At 34.6% G+C, this 12942-nt stretch overlaps 9 non-coding genes across 9 annotated transcripts; all 9 read right to left on the minus strand.

The window, feature by feature from the left end:
• Positions 1 to 2109: 2109 nt before the first annotated feature.
• TRNAS-ACU (transfer RNA serine (anticodon ACU)) lies at positions 2110 to 2183 on the minus strand. The gene has a single exon. It is a non-coding gene; the product is annotated as a tRNA-Ser (tRNA).
• Positions 2184 to 3276: 1093 nt separating this feature from the next.
• Positions 3277 to 3350, minus strand: TRNAN-AUU (transfer RNA asparagine (anticodon AUU)). The gene has a single exon. It is a non-coding gene; the product is annotated as a tRNA-Asn (tRNA).
• Positions 3351 to 4445: 1095 nt separating this feature from the next.
• TRNAS-ACU (transfer RNA serine (anticodon ACU)) lies at positions 4446 to 4519 on the minus strand. The gene has a single exon. It is a non-coding gene; the product is annotated as a tRNA-Ser (tRNA).
• Positions 4520 to 5612: 1093 nt separating this feature from the next.
• TRNAN-AUU (transfer RNA asparagine (anticodon AUU)) lies at positions 5613 to 5686 on the minus strand. The gene has a single exon. It is a non-coding gene; the product is annotated as a tRNA-Asn (tRNA).
• A 1095-nt stretch (positions 5687 to 6781) lies between these two features.
• On the minus strand, positions 6782 to 6855 carry TRNAS-ACU (transfer RNA serine (anticodon ACU)). Its single transcript has one exon. It is a non-coding gene; the product is annotated as a tRNA-Ser (tRNA).
• Positions 6856 to 7926: 1071 nt separating this feature from the next.
• On the minus strand, positions 7927 to 8000 carry TRNAS-ACU (transfer RNA serine (anticodon ACU)). The gene has a single exon. It is a non-coding gene; the product is annotated as a tRNA-Ser (tRNA).
• A 1093-nt stretch (positions 8001 to 9093) lies between these two features.
• Positions 9094 to 9167, minus strand: TRNAN-AUU (transfer RNA asparagine (anticodon AUU)). The gene has a single exon. It is a non-coding gene; the product is annotated as a tRNA-Asn (tRNA).
• A 1095-nt stretch (positions 9168 to 10262) lies between these two features.
• TRNAS-ACU (transfer RNA serine (anticodon ACU)) lies at positions 10263 to 10336 on the minus strand. The gene has a single exon. It is a non-coding gene; the product is annotated as a tRNA-Ser (tRNA).
• Positions 10337 to 11430: 1094 nt separating this feature from the next.
• On the minus strand, positions 11431 to 11504 carry TRNAS-ACU (transfer RNA serine (anticodon ACU)). The gene has a single exon. It is a non-coding gene; the product is annotated as a tRNA-Ser (tRNA).
• Positions 11505 to 12942: the final 1438 nt, after the last annotated feature.

Genomic DNA, 12942 nt, shown 5'->3' on the forward strand with positions numbered 1-12942 from the left:
GAGTGAGTGCTTCAGGATCTCTTGCACTTACATGTGCAGCAGAGTACTGCAATGGAAGCATGCTGGGCCCATAACCCAGAGGTAGGCAGATTGAAACTATCTTCTGCTATATGCATTTTTTTTTGTTAATTAAAGTAATCCAAAACTGGGATTGATATTTTAGCTCTTTTATTTTTACTTAAAGTACAATAACTTTTACCATTTTAATTTGTTTTAATAGTATATTGACAGTATTGTTTTCTTTCAAAAATCCACTTAATTTTCTTTACCCTATTATTAAAATGGTAATTGACAAAAACAAACTACATTGTCACCAGAAGAGCAATACAAAATGTACAAGTGATATATTAAAATCATCTTTCCAGCTTGAATTTCAATGATGCATTGGGGCAACGATTTTGTGAGAAACTTCTTCACCCTTAAATAAAGATTTTCTTAATTCCTTACCTGTGTGCTAATTAGATATCACCTTGTTTTCACATTAAACAGACTTCCACATGAGAAAGCAGCAAGGATGCAGTGGCGTTAATGTTTCCTGGTGTCAACCTGTATTATTTCAGTAGACATTGAAATGAGGATGCATCTTGCTGCCTTTCCAATGAAGCAAGTTTAATTTAGTAATAGGTGAAAAACCATCCCTACAAAGGTGTTAATCAGAGACTTGGCTTTGTGGACACTTTTCAGAGAACAAATTTGTTAGCATAAACATAAAGCCAGAAAATGAAGAGCTGTTTAATCACTCAATAGGATTTTTCTGCCAGCATTTTTCTTTTTCTCTGCAACCCACTGCTAAATTGTACTTCCTATCTGTTTTTTTTTATAAAATCACTTAATCAAATCTAACTCTGATTACATCAGAGAAGGCCAGGTACCCTACACCATAAGAGGAGGTTTGAAATTTTGACTTGACTACTTAAAGATCACCAAAATCTGATCACAAGGTCAATTACATCCCTGGGTGGGATTGAACCACCAACCTTCTGGTTAGTAGCCAATCACACTAACTGATTGCGCCACACAGACACTATGCTAAAGTGCATACTGACAAAGGCTAATAAGCATTCATCTAGAACGTTTCCTAGAAAAACTTTAAAAAGTCAATAATCTGGAGAGTTTTTGTAAGATGTTTCTTAAATCAACCAACGAAGAAACACATTGGTACTTTCCCATGATGAGTGAGTGCTTCAGGATCTCTTGCACTTACATGTACAGCAGAGTACTGCAATGGAAGCATGCTGGGACCATAAACCAGAGGTAGGCAGATTGAAACTATCCTCTGCTATATGCATTTTTTTAATTAAAGTAATCCAAAACTGGGATTGATATTTTAGCTCTTTTAATTTTACTTAAAGTACAATAACTTTTACCATTTTAATTTGTTTTAATAGTATATTGACAGTATTGTTTTCTTTCAAAAATCCACTTAATTTTCTTTACCCTATTATTAAAGTGGTAATTGACAAAAACAAACTACATTGTCACCAGAAGAGCAATACAAAATGTACAAGTGATATATTAAAATCATCTTTCCAGCTTGAATTTCAATGATGCATTGGGGCAACGATTTTGTGAGAAACATCTTCACCCTTAAATATTTTCTTAATTCCTTACCTGTGTGCTAATTAGATATCACCTTGTTTTCACATTAAACAGACTTCCACATGAGAAAGCAGCAAGGATGCATTGGCGTTAATGTTTCCTGGTGTCAACCCGTATTATTTCAGTAGACATTGAAATGAGGATGCATCTTGCTGCCTTTCCAATGAAGCAAGTTTAATTTAGTAATAGGTAAAAAAACATCCTTACAAAGGTGTTCATCAGAGACTTGGCTTTGTGGACACTTTTCAGAGAACAAATTTGTTAGCATAAAAATAAAGCCAGAAAATGAAGAGCTGTTTAATCACTCAATTGGATTTTTCTGCCAGCATATTTTTTTTCTCTGCAACCCACTGCTAAATTGTGCTTCCTAGCTATTTTTTATAAAATCACTTAATCAAATCTAACTCTGATTACATCAGAGAAGGCCAGGTACCCTACATCATAAGAGGGGGTTTGAAATTTTGACTTGTCTACTTAAAGATCACCAAAACCTGATCACAAGGTCAATTACATCCCTGGGTGGGATTGAACCACCAACCTTTTGGTTAGTAGCCAAACACACTAACTGATTGCGCCACAGAGACACTTTGCAAAATTGCATACTGACAAAGGCTAATAAGCATTCATCTAGAACGATTCCTAGAAAAACTTTAAAAAATCAATAATCTGGAAAGTTTTTGTAAGATGTTTCTTAGATCAACCAACGAAGAAACACATTGGTACTTTCCCATGATGAGTGAGTGCTTCAGGATCTCTTGCACTTACATGTGCAGCAGAGTACTGCAATGGAAGCATGCTGGGCCCATAACCCAGAGGTAGGCAGATTGAAACTATCCTCTGCTATATGCATTTTTTTTTTAATTAAAGTAATCCAAAACTGGGATTGATATTTTAGCTCTTTTATTTTTACTTCAAGTACAATAACTTTTACCATTTTAATTTGTTTTAATAGTATATTGACAGTATTGTTTTCTTTCAAAAATCCACTTAATTTTCTTTACCCTATTATTAAAATGGTAATTGACAAAAACAAACTACATTGTCACCAGAAGAGCAATACAAAATGTACAAGTGATATATTAAAATCATCTTTCCAACTTGAATTTCAATGATGCATTGGGGCAACGATTTTGTGAGAAACTTCTTCACCCTTAAATAAAGATTTTCTTAATTCCTTACCTGTGTGCTAATTAGATATCACCTTGTTTTCATATTAAACAGACTTCCACATGAGAAAGCAGCAAGGATGCAGTGGCGTTAATGTTTCCTGGTGTCAACCTGTATTATTTCAGTAGACATTGAAATGAGGATGCATCTTGCTGCCTTTCCAATGAAGCAAGTTTAATTTAGTAATAGGTGAAAAACCATCCCTACAAAGGTGTTAATCAGAGACTTGGCTTTGTGGACACTTTTCAGAGAACAAATTTGTTAGCATAAACATAAAGCCAGAAAATGAAGAGCTGTTTAATCACTCAATAGGATTTTTCTGCCAGCATATTTTTTTTCTCTGCAACCCACTGCTAAGTTGTGCTTCCTAGCTATTTTTTATAAAATCACTTAATCAAATCTAACTCTGATTACATCAGAGAAGGCCAGGTACCCTACACCATAAGAGGGTGTTTGAAATTTTGACTTGTCTACTTAAAGATCACCAAAATCTGATAACAAGGTCAATTACATCCCTGGGTGGGATTGAACCACCAACCTTTTGGTTAATAGCCAAACACACTAACCGATTGCGCCACAGAGACACTTTGCGAAAAGTCCATACTGACAAAGGCTAATAAGCATTCATCTAGAACGTTTCCTAGAAAAACTTTAAAAAGTCAATAATCTGGAGAGTTTTTGTAAGAATTTTCTTAAATCAACCAACGAAGAAACACATTGGTACTTTCCCATGATGAGTGAGTGCTTCAGGATCTCTTGCACTTACATGTGCAGCAGAGTACTGCAATGGAAGCATGCTGGGCCCATTACCCAGAGGTAGGCAGATTGAAACTATCCTCTGCTATATGCATTTTTTTTGTTAATTAAAGTAATCCAGAACTGGGATTGATATGTTAGCTCTTTTAATTTTACTTAAAGTACAATAACTTTTACCATTTTAATTTGTTTTAATAGTATATTGACAGTATTGTTTTCTTTCAAAAATCCACTTAATTTTCTTTACCCTATTATTAAAATGGTAATTGACAAAAACAAACTACATTGTCACCAGAAGAGCAATACAAAATGTACAAGTGATATATAAAAATCATCTTTCCAGCTTGAATTTCAATGATGCATTGGGGCAACGATTTTGTGAGAAACATCTTCACCCTTAAATAAAGATTTTCTTAATTCCTTACCTGTGTGCTAATTAGATATCACCTTGTTTTCACATTAAACAGACTTCCACATGAGAAAGCAGCAAGGATGCATTGACGTTAATGTTTCCTGGTGTCAACCCGTATTATTTCAGTAGACATTGAAATGAGGATGCATCTTGCTGCCTTTCCAATGAAGCAAGTTTAATTTAGTAATAGGTAAAAAAACATCCTTACAAAGGTGTTCATCAGAGACTTGGCTTTGTGGACACTTTTCAGAGAACAAATTTGTTAGCATAAAAATAAAGCCAGAAAATGAAGAGCTGTTTAATCACTCAATTGGATTTTTCTGCCAGCATATTTTTTTTCTCTGCAACCCACTGCTAAATTGTGCTTCCTAGCTATTTTTTATAAAATCACTTAATCAAATCTAACTCTGATTACATCAGAGAAGGCCAGGTACCCTACATCATAAGAGGGGGTTTGAAATTTTGACTTGTCTACTTAAAGATCACCAAAACCTGATCACAAGGTCAATTACATCCCTGGGTGGGATTGAACCACCAACCTTTTGGTTAGTAGCCAAACACACTAACTGATTGCGCCACAGAGACACTGTGCAAAATTGCATACTGACAAAGGCTAATAAGCATTCATCTAGAACGATTCCTAGAAAAACTTTAAAAAGTCAATAATCTGGAAAGTTTTTGTAAGATGTTTCTTAGATCAACCAACGAAGAAACACATTGGTACTTTCCCATGATGAGTGAGTGCTTCAGGATCTCTTGCACTTACATGTGCAGCAGAGTACTGCAATGGAAGCATGCTGGGCCCATAACCCAGAGGTAGGCAGATTGAAACTATCCTCTGCTATATGCATTTTTTTTTTAATTAAAGTAATCCAAAACTGGGATTGATATTTTAGCTCTTTTATTTTTACTTAAAGTACAATAACTTTTACCATTTTAATTTGTTTTAATAGTATATTGACAGTATTGTTTTCTTTCAAAAATCCACTTAATTTTCTTTACCCTATTATTAAAATGGTAATTGACAAAAACAAACTACATTGTCACCAGAAGAGCAATACAAAATGTACAAGTGATATATTAAAATCATCTTTCCAACTTGAATTTCAATGATGCATTGGGGCAACGATTTTGTGAGAAACTTCTTCACCCTTAAATAAAGATTTTCTTAATTCCTTACCTGTGTGCTAATTAGATATCACCTTGTTTTCATATTAAACAGACTTCCACATGAGAAAGCAGCAAGGATGCAGTGGCGTTAATGTTTCCTGGTGTCAACCTGTATTATTTCAGTAGACATTGAAATGAGGATGCATCTTGCTGCCTTTCCAATGAAGCAAGTTTAATTTAGTAATAGGTGAAAAACCATCCCTACAAAGGTGTTAATCAGAGACTTGGCTTTGTGGACACTTTTCAGAGAACAAATTTGTTAGCATAAACATAAAGCCAGAAAATGAAGAGCTGTTTAATCACTCAATAGGATTTTTCTGCCAGCATATTTTTTTTCTCTGCAACCCACTGCTAAATTGTGCTTCCTAGCTATTTTTTATAAAATCACTTAATCAAATCTAACTCTGATTACATCAGAGAAGGCCAGGTACCCTACACCATAAGAGGGGGTTTGAAATTTTGACTTGTCTACTTAAAGATCACCAAAATCTGATAACAAGGTCAATTACATCCCTGGGTGGGATTGAACCACCAACCTTTTGGTTAATAGCCAAACACACTAACCGATTGCGCCACAGAGACACTTTGCGAAAAGTACATACTGACAAAGGCTAATAAGCATTCATCTAGAACGTTTCCTATAAAAACTTTAAAAAGTCAATAATCTGGAGAGTTTTTGTAAGAATTTTCTTAAATCAACCAACGAAGAAACACATTGGTACTTTCCCATGATGAGTGAGTGCTTCAGGATCTCTTGCACTTACATGTGCAGCAGAGTACTGCAATGGAAGCATGCTGGGCCCATTACCCAGAGGTAGGCAGATTGAAACTATCCTCTGCTATATGCATTTTTTTTGTTAATTAAAGTAATCCAGAACTGGGATTGATATGTTAGCTCTTTTAATTTTACTTAAAGTACAATAACTTTTACCATTTTAATTTGTTTTAATAGTATATTGACAGTATTGTTTTCTTTCAAAAATCCACTTAATTTTCTTTACCCTATTATTAAAATGGTAATTGACAAAAACAAACTACATTGTCACCAGAAGAGCAATACAAAATGTACAAGTGATATATAAAAATCATCTTTCCAGCTTGAATTTCAATGATGCATTGGGGCAACGATTTTGTGAGAAACATCTTCACCCTTAAATAAAGATTTTCTTAATTCCTTACCTGTGTGCTAATTAGATATCACCTTGTTTTCACATTAAACAGACTTCCACATGAGAAAGCAGCAAGGATGCATTGGCGTTAATGTTTCCTGGTGTCAACCCGTATTATTTCAGTAGACATTGAAATGAGGATGCATCTTGCTGCCTTTCCAATGAAGCAAGTTTAATTTAGTAATAGGTAAAAAACCATCCTTACAAAGGTGTTCATCAGAGACTTGGCTTTGTGGACACTTTTCAGAGAACAAATTTGTTAGCATAAAAATAAAGCCAGAAAATGAAGAGCTGTTTAATCACTCAATTGGATTTTTCTGCCAGCATATTTTTTTTCTCTGCAACCCACTGCTAAATTGTGCTTCCTAGCTATTTTTTATAAAATCACTTAATCAAATCTAACTCTGATTACATCAGAGAAGGCCAGGTACCCTACATCATAAGAGGGGGTTTGAAATTTTGACTTGTCTACTTAAAGATCACCAAAACCTGATCACAAGGTCAATTACATCCCTGGGTGGGATTGAACCACCAACCTTTTGGTTAGTAGCCAAACACACTAACTGATTGCGCCACAGAGACACTTTGCAAAAAGTACATACTGACAAAGGCTAATAAGCATTCATCTAGAACGTTTCCTAGAAAAACTTTAAAAAGTCAATAATCTGGAGAGTTTTTGTAAGATGTTTCTTAAATCAACCAACGAAGAAACACATTGGTACTTTCCCATGATGAGCGAGTGCTTCAGGATCTCTTGCACTTACATGTGCAGCAGAGTACTGCAATAGAAGCATGCTGGGCCCATAACCCAGAGGTAGGCAGATTGAAACTATCCTCTGCTATATGCATTTTTTTAATTAAAGTAATCCAAAACTGGGATTGATATTTTAGCTCTTTTAATTTTACTTAAAGTACAATAACTTTTACCATTTTAATTTGTTTTAATAGTATATTGACAGTATTGTTTTCTTTCAAAAATCCACTTAATTTTCTTTACCCTATTATTAAAGTGGTAATTGACAAAAACAAACTACATTGTCACCAGAAGAGCAATACAAAATGTACAAGTGATATATTAAAATCATCTTTCCAGCTTGAATTTCAATGATGCATTGGGGCAACGATTTTGTGAGAAACATCTTCACCCTTAAATAAAGATTTTCTTAATTCCTTACCTGTGTGCTAATTAGATATCACCTTGTTTTCACATTAAACAGACTTCCACATGAGAAAGCAGCAAGGATGCATTGGCGTTAATGTTTCCTGGTGTCAACCCGTATTATTTCAGTAGACATTGAAATGAGGATGCATCTTGCTGCCTTTCCAATGAAGCAAGTTTAATTTAGTAATAGGTAAAAAACCATCCTTACAAAGGTGTTCATCAGAGACTTGGCTTTGTGGACACTTTTCAGAGAACAAATTTGTTAGCATAAAAATAAAGCCAGAAAATGAAGAGCTGTTTAATCACTCAATTGGATTTTTCTGCCAGCATATTTTTTTTCTCTGCAACCCACTGCTAAATTGTGCTTCCTAGCTATTTTTTATAAAATCACTTAATCAAATCTAACTACATCAGAGAAGGCCAGGTACCCTACATCATAAGAGGGGGTTTGAAATTTTGACTTGTCTACTTAAAGATCACAAGGTCAATTACATCCCTGGGTGGGATTGAACCACCAACCTTTTGGTTAGTAGCCAAACACACTAACTGATTGCGCCACAGAGACCCTTTGCAAAATTGGCTACTGACAAAGGCTAATAAGCATTCATCTAGAACGATTCCTAGAAAAACTTTAAAAAGTCAATAATCTGGAAAGTTTTTGTAAGATGTTTCTTAGATCAACCAACGAAGAAACACATTGGTACTTTCCCATGATGAGTGAGTGCTTCAGGATCTCTTGCACTTACATGTGCAGCAGAGTACTGCAATGGAAGCATGCTGGGCACATAACCCAGAGGTAGGCAGATTGAAACTATCCTCTGCTATATGCATTTTTTTTTTAATTAAAGTAATCTAAAACTGGGATTGATATTTTAGCTCTTTTATTTTTACTTAAAGTACAATAACTTTTACCATTTTAATTTGTTTTAATAGTATATTGACAGTATTGTTTTCTTTCAAAAATCCACTTAATTTTCTTTACCCTATTATTAAAATGGTAATTGACAAAAACAAACTACATTGTCACCAGAAGAGCAATACAAAATGTACAAGTGATATATTAAAATCATCTTTCCAACTTGAATTTCAATGATGCATTGGGGCAACGATTTTGTGAGAAACTTCTTCACCCTTAAATAAAGATTTTCTTAATTCCTTACCTGTGTGCTAATTAGATATCACCTTGTTTTCATATTAAACAGACTTCCACATGAGAAAGCAGCAAGGATGCAGTGGCGTTAATGTTTCCTGGTGTCAACCTGTATTATTTCAGTAGACATTGAAATCAGGATGCATCTTGCTGCCTTTCCAATGAAGCAAGTTTAATTTAGTAATAGGTGAAAAACCATCCCTACAAAGGTGTTAATCAGAGACTTGGCTTTGTGGACACTTTTCAGAGAACAAATTTGTTAGCATAAACATAAAGCCAGAAAATGAAGAGCTGTTTAATCACTCAATAGGATTTTTCTGCCAGCATATTTTTTTTCTCTGCAACCCACTGCTAAATTGTGCTTCCTAGCTATTTTTTATAAAATCACTTAATCAAATCTAACTCTGATTACATCAGAGAAGGCCAGGTACCCTACACCATAAGAGGGGGTTTGAAATTTTGACTTGTCTACTTAAAGATCACCAAAATCTGATAACAAGGTCAATTACGTCCCTGGGTGGGATTGAACCACCAACCTTTTGGTTAATAGCCAAACACACTAACCGATTGCGCCACAGAGACACTTTGCGAAAAGTACATACTGACAAAGGCTAATAAGCATTCATCTAGACCGTTTCCTAGAAAAACTTTAAAAAGTCAATAATCTGGAGAGTTTTTGTAAGAATTTTCTTAAATCAACCAACGAAGAAACACATTGGTACTTTCAAATGATGAGTGAGTGCTTCAGGATCTCCTGCACTTACATGTGCAGCAGAGTACTGCAATGGAAGCATGCTGGGCCCATTACCCAGAGGTAGGCAGATTGAAACTATCCTCTGCTATATGCATTTTTTTTGTTAATTAAAGTAATCCAAAACTGGGATTGATATTTTAGCTCTTTTATTTTTACTTAAAGTACAATAACTTTTACCATTTTAATTTGTTTTAATAGTATATTGACAGTATTGTTTTCTTTCAAAAATCCACTTAATTTTCTTTACCCTATTATTAAAATGGTAATTGACAAAAACAAACTACATTGTCACCAGAAGAGCAATACAAAATGTACAAGTGATATATAAAAATTATCTTTCCAGCTTGAATTTCAATGATGCATTGGGGCAACGATTTTGTGAGAAACATCTTCACCCTTAAATAAAGATTTTCTTAATTCCTTACCTGTGTGCTAATTAGATATCACCTTGTTTTCACATTAAACAGACTTCCACATGAGAAAGCAGCAAGGATGCATTGGCGTAAATGTTTCCTGGTGTCAACCCGTATTATTTCAGTAGACATTGAAATGAGGATGCATCTTGCTGCCTTTCCAATGAAGCAAGTTTAATTTAGTAATAAGTAAAAAACCATCCTTACAAAGGTGTTCATCAGAGACTTGGCTTTGTGGACACTTTTCAGAGAACAAATTTGTTAGCATAAAAATAAAGCAAGAAAATGAAGAGCTGTTTAATCACTCAATTGGATTTTTCTGCCAGCATATTTTTTTTCTCTGCAACCCACTGCTAAATTGGGCTTCCTAGCTATTTTTTATAAAATCACTTAATCAAATCTAACTCTGATTACATCAGAGAAGGCCAGGTACCCTACATCATAAGAGGGGGTTTGAAATTTTGACTTGTCTACTTAAAGATCACCAAAACCTGATCACAAGGTCAACTACATCCCTGGGTGGGATTGAACCACCAACCTTTTGGTTAGTAGCCAAACACACTAACTGATTGCGCCACAGAGACACTTTGCAAAAAGTATATACTGACAAAGGCTAATAAGCATTCATCTAGAACGTTTCCTAGAAAAACTTTAAAAAGTCAATAATCTGGAGAGTTTTTGTAAGATGTTTCTTAAATCAACCAACGAAGAAACACATTGGTACTTTCCCATGATGAGTGAGTGCTTCAGGATCTCTTGCACTTACATGTGCAGCAGAGTACTGCAATGGAAGCATGCTGGGCCCATAACCCAGAGGTAGGCAGATTGAAACTATCCTCTGCTATATGCATTTTTTTTTTGTTAATTAAAGTAATCCAAAACTGGGATTGATATTTTGGCTCTTTTATTTTTACTTAAAGTACAATAACTTTTACCATTTTAATTTGTTTTAATAGTATATTGACAGTATTGTTTTCTTTCAAAAATCCACTTAATTTTCTTTACCCTATTATTAAAATGGTAATTGACAAAAACAAACTACATTGTCACCAGAAGAGCAATACAAAATGTACAAGTGATATATTAAAATCATCTTTCCAGCTTGAATTTCAATGATGCATTGGGGCAACGATTTTGTGAGAAACATCTTCACCCTTAAATATTTTCTTAATTCCTTACCTGTGTGCTAATTAGATATCACCTTGTTTTCACATTAAACAGACTTCCACATGAGAAAGCAGCAAGGATGCATTGGCGTTAATGTTTCCTGGTGTCAACCCGTATTATTTCAGTAGACATTGAAATGAGGATGCATCTCGCTGCCTTTCCAATGAAGCAAGTTTAATTTAGTAATAGGTAAAAAACCATCCTTACAAAGGTGTTCATCAGAGACTTGGCTTTGTGGACACTTTTCAGAGAACAAATTTGTTAGCATAAAAATAAAGCCAGAAAATGAAGAGCTGTTTAATCACTCAATTGGATTTTTCTGCCAGCATATTTTTTTTTCTCTGCAACCCACTGCTAAATTGTGCTTCCTAGCTATTTTTTATAAAATCACTTAATCAAATCTAACTCTGATTACATCAGAGAAGGCCAGGTACCCTACATCATAAGAGGGGGTTTGAAATTTTGACTTGTCTACTTAAAGATCACCAAAACCTGATCACAAGGTCAATTACATCCCTGGGTGGGATTGAACCACCAACCTTTTGGTTAGTAGCCAAACACACTAACTGATTGCGCCACAGAGACACTTTGCAAAAGTGCATACTGACAAAGGCTAATAAGCATTCATCTAGAACGATTCCTAGAAAAACTTTAAAAAGTCAATAATCTGGAAAGTTTTTGAAAGATGTTTCTTAGATCAACCAACGAAGAAACACATTGGTACTTTCCCATGATGAGTGAGTGCTTCAGGATCTCTTGCACTAACATGTGCAGCAGAGTACTGCAATGGAAGCATGCTGGGCCCATAACCCAGAGGTAGGCAGATTGAAACTATCCTCTGCTATATGCATTTTTTTTTAAATTAAAGTAATCCAAAACTGGGATTGATATTTTAGCTCTTTTATTTTTACTTAAAGTACAATAACTTTTACCATTTTAATTTGTTTTAATAGCATATTGACAGTATTGTTTTCTTTCAAAAATCCACTTAATTTTCTTTACCCTATTATTAAAATGGTAATTGACAAAAACAAACTACATTGTCACCAGAAGAGCAATACAAAATGTACAAGTGATATATTAAAATCATCTTTCCAGCTTGAATTTCAATGATGCATTGAGGCAACGATTTTGTGAGAAACATCTTCACCCTTAAATAAAGATTTTCTTAATTCCTTACCTGTGTGCTAATTAGATATCACCTTGTTTTCACATTAAACAGACTTCCACATGAGAAAGCAGCAAGGATGCAGTGGCGTTAATGTTTCCTGGTGTCAACCTGTAATATTTCAGTAGACATTGAAATCAGGATGCATCTTGCTGCCTTTCCAATGAAGCAAGTTTAATTTAGTAATAGGTGAAAAACCATCCCTACAAAGGTGTTAATCAGAGACTTGGCTTTGTGGACACTTTTCAGAGAACAAATTTGTTAGCATAAACATAAAGCCAGAAAATGAAGAGCTGTTTAATCACTCAATAGGATTTTTCTGCCAGCATTTTTCTTTTTCTCTGCAACCCACTGCTAAATTGTACTTCCTAACTGATTGCGCCACAGAGACACTTTGCTAAAGTGCATACTGACAAAGGCTAATAAGCATTCATCTAGAACGTTTCCTAGAAAAACTTTAAAAAGTCAATAATCTGGAGAGTTTTTGTAAGATGTTTCTTAAATCAACCAACGAAGAAACACATTGGTACTTTCCCATGATGAGTGAGTGCTTCAGGATCTCTTGCACTTACATGTGCAGCAGAGTACTGCAATGGAAGCATGCTGGGCCCATAACCCAGAGGTAGGCAGATTGAAACTATCCTCTGCTATATGCATTTTTTTAATTAAAGTAATCCAAAACTGGGATTGGTATTTTAGCTCTTTTAATTTTACTTAAAGTACAATAACTTTTACCATTTTAATTTGTTTTAATAGTATATTGACAGTATTGTTTTCTTTCAAAAATCCACTTAATTTTCTTTACCCTATTATTAAAGTGGTAATTGACAAAAACAAACTACATTGTCACCAGAA

This window comes from Pseudophryne corroboree, unplaced genomic scaffold (assembly GCF_028390025.1).
Source record: "Pseudophryne corroboree isolate aPseCor3 unplaced genomic scaffold, aPseCor3.hap2 scaffold_650, whole genome shotgun sequence".
In the NCBI taxonomy this organism is placed as follows: Eukaryota; Metazoa; Chordata; class Amphibia; order Anura; family Myobatrachidae; genus Pseudophryne; species Pseudophryne corroboree.